This window comes from Gadus morhua, chromosome 11, assembly GCF_902167405.1.
Source record: "Gadus morhua chromosome 11, gadMor3.0, whole genome shotgun sequence".
Classification (NCBI taxonomy): Eukaryota; Metazoa; Chordata; class Actinopteri; order Gadiformes; family Gadidae; genus Gadus; species Gadus morhua.
The window spans coordinates 25,490,346-25,493,017 of NC_044058.1; the positions used below are offsets into that span (position 1 = coordinate 25,490,346).

The 2,672-nt window shown below is 43.7% G+C and overlaps 1 long non-coding RNA gene across 1 annotated transcript; it reads left to right on the forward strand.

Moving 5' to 3' along the window:
* Nucleotides 1–567: 567 nt before the first annotated feature.
* On the forward strand, nt 568–2,035 carry LOC115553541 (uncharacterized). Its single transcript, XR_003978462.1, has 3 exons — nt 568–806; nt 956–1,628; nt 1,987–2,035. It is a non-coding gene; the product is annotated as an uncharacterized LOC115553541 (long non-coding RNA).
* The last annotated feature ends 637 nt before the right edge of the window (nt 2,036–2,672 follow it).

Here is a 2,672-nt window from a genome sequence, read left to right on the forward strand (position 1 = left end):
TCCCCCCCAAAAACGAGCGAATTTTTCAAATGTCAAACAGCTTACCACAATTAAGATGTGTTAATTGATTGATTGATTCATACCAATCCACAGGCTCCTCGTGTCCTGCTGGGATGTAAAGCGCCATTACTGTTTTTTGGATGATGATCATTATATCATCATAAGGCTCTGTACACATCCTCACGATTTCAGCTCTTTGAATCATAAAAATAGGCCTATATATTTTTTATTTTCTACGGAGTTAGTTAAAAAAAAGAAAAAAACCTGCACACAACATTATTAACGATCCCCGCATTATGTTCCAATAATAAAACACCTTTCCATGGCACATCTAAATTACAACGAAAGTCACCACTGCCATCTGCCGAGTGCGTCGCGAGTGCGTCAAAGGCTGTCCGCCTTTCAAAAGCGGTGTAGGTGTAATAGCCCAGGTTGACCTGTACGCGGCAGCACAGAGTAACACCCTGCATAAACAGCTCCTGTTCCGCTGCAGGGGAAGAAGAGGCTCCTCCTGGCGTTACTTTTAGTGTTGCCAGATTGGGCCAGATTCGCCGCCCAATCTGCCCAATCTGGCAACACTGGTTACCGTGTGCAGCTGTATGCGGAAGAAGAAACGAGCTCGTCAACACTGTCAACGACACAGCTTCTGGTGTGCCAACACCGACCAGTCGTCGGATTGAGAAGTACTGTTTTTTACCGGCTGATACCTGACATCCACCCGGACGCTGTGTCGATTTCGATGGACGTGATGTTCAGGATTTCTGTGATAATCACGCTGTTTGTGTGGTTTGACAGCATCCCTGGTGGTGAGTAGCTGTTCTTCAGAGCAGCGATCAATCATCAGCTTCTCATAGATAAATAAGTATTGAATGGTTTGTCATAACGTAACGTTTTTGTTGTCGTTGTTGCATCTCTGTCATTTCACACAAACGTTGTTATTTGTGTTGACATATAGGATCACTTGATCCGGATGTAAACCATGTTCCAGCACTAAACCTCACCCTGGTTAGTCCAGGGAAACCCAATACATCTGTGATTAACACCAAATTTGTTGACGGGGTGAATCCAGCTCCAAAAGTACCAGAAGCCAACGAAACGGAGGTCAATCCAGATAAACCCATTGTGACAGATCCACCTGTGGTTAAACCCAAACTTGGTGAGGGGATGAGTCCAGCTCCAAAAGTAACAGAAGTCAAACATGTGGAGGTCAGTCCAGTGCAACCCAATCCGGGTAAGCCGATTCCCAATTCTAATGACGTGGCCGGACCAGCTGCTGCCACCAAAGTCAAAGAGTCGGGGACAGTACAGGTGTGGAAGGGAAAGGTACACCTGATAAGAAATCCCCAACTGAAGAGATTGTGGATGGTGCAAACACTGCCGAAGGTGAAGATGGGGGAAAAGACAGTTCAGAGATTGCTGGAGAGGTGGCTGAGCAAGCTACGTCTCATGAAAAGGAGGCTGTAGGGTCTAATAAATTGCCCACAGAGCCGAAAAACGCCGGGGAGAAGAAGGAGCATGTGCAGCTCGGCGACAAGGTTGAATCGGAGAGCAGTCACTTCTTTGCCTACCTCGTGTGTGCTGCCTTCCTGGTGGCCTTGCTCTACGTCGGTTACCACAACAAGCGCAAGGTACTTATCCTGTCCCACTCAGATTCTCAAAAAGTAGTAGACATTGTGCTTTCATTGACATTACCTTGACGGTATTTTTTCATGTTTAGTATATTTCATGAAAAGGGATAGATAATCTGTTATAATTCAATGAAGAAACTATAATATATCCATGCATCTAATCTATCTGTTTTATTATATGTTAGGTCTCCATTGTCTTTACATTGTCTTTAAGCATAAACATTTGTCCTTTATCCAACAGGGAGGAGGGAACTCTTATCGTTCTTCTTGCTTTTCTGGTTTATTGGCATCAGGCCAGTCTGAGTAAATTTTTAACCTGTAACAAAAACCTACTCTACTTCTTACCTTTTTCTCTCAGATATTTGCCTTTGTTTTGGAAGGCAAGCGTTCCAAAACAGCCCGCCGGCCAAACAACACAGAGTACAAAAAGTTGGAGCAGCATGTAAGTATTTTTATGAATTTATAGGGTCAGACTAAATCCTGCCAGTTGACCTCAGGTCTTGCCTTAAGATATTAGTCTGGAGCCGGCCAAAGACTGGCTGCTTGGCTCCGGACATATCTCGGTCGGCCGATCAGAAAGCCCCACCGAGTGCTGTGGTTGATGCTGAAACCGGGCAGTGTTGTTTTGGACATTTCTAAAATCGCTGAATTCACACAAAAATCGTTATGCTTCTATAGAGTTAGTTTTATTTGTTCCCAAGGATTTGGAAGACATTTTTCTCTCAATGATAATGGTTGTAGTAATGTTTTCAGCTGGTCTTATATTTTGGAAATATTGCACTTGAGATCCGACTATATAATTTGTGATCCGAGATCCGGATCTCAAATCCGACCACTGAGCTAATGCTGAGATCTGACCACTGATTTTCATACATTCTGTCAAGCATTCAAACACTCTTATTCAGTCATTTAGAGTAGACGATTATTTTAACTGTGCTGAAGTTATGCTGCGGGACCATTTTGTTTTCAATGCAGCACCATCTTGTATTCAAATAAGCTGCATGACATTTAAAAGCCGGTTAGGGTTAGGAGCCGGTTCTACTG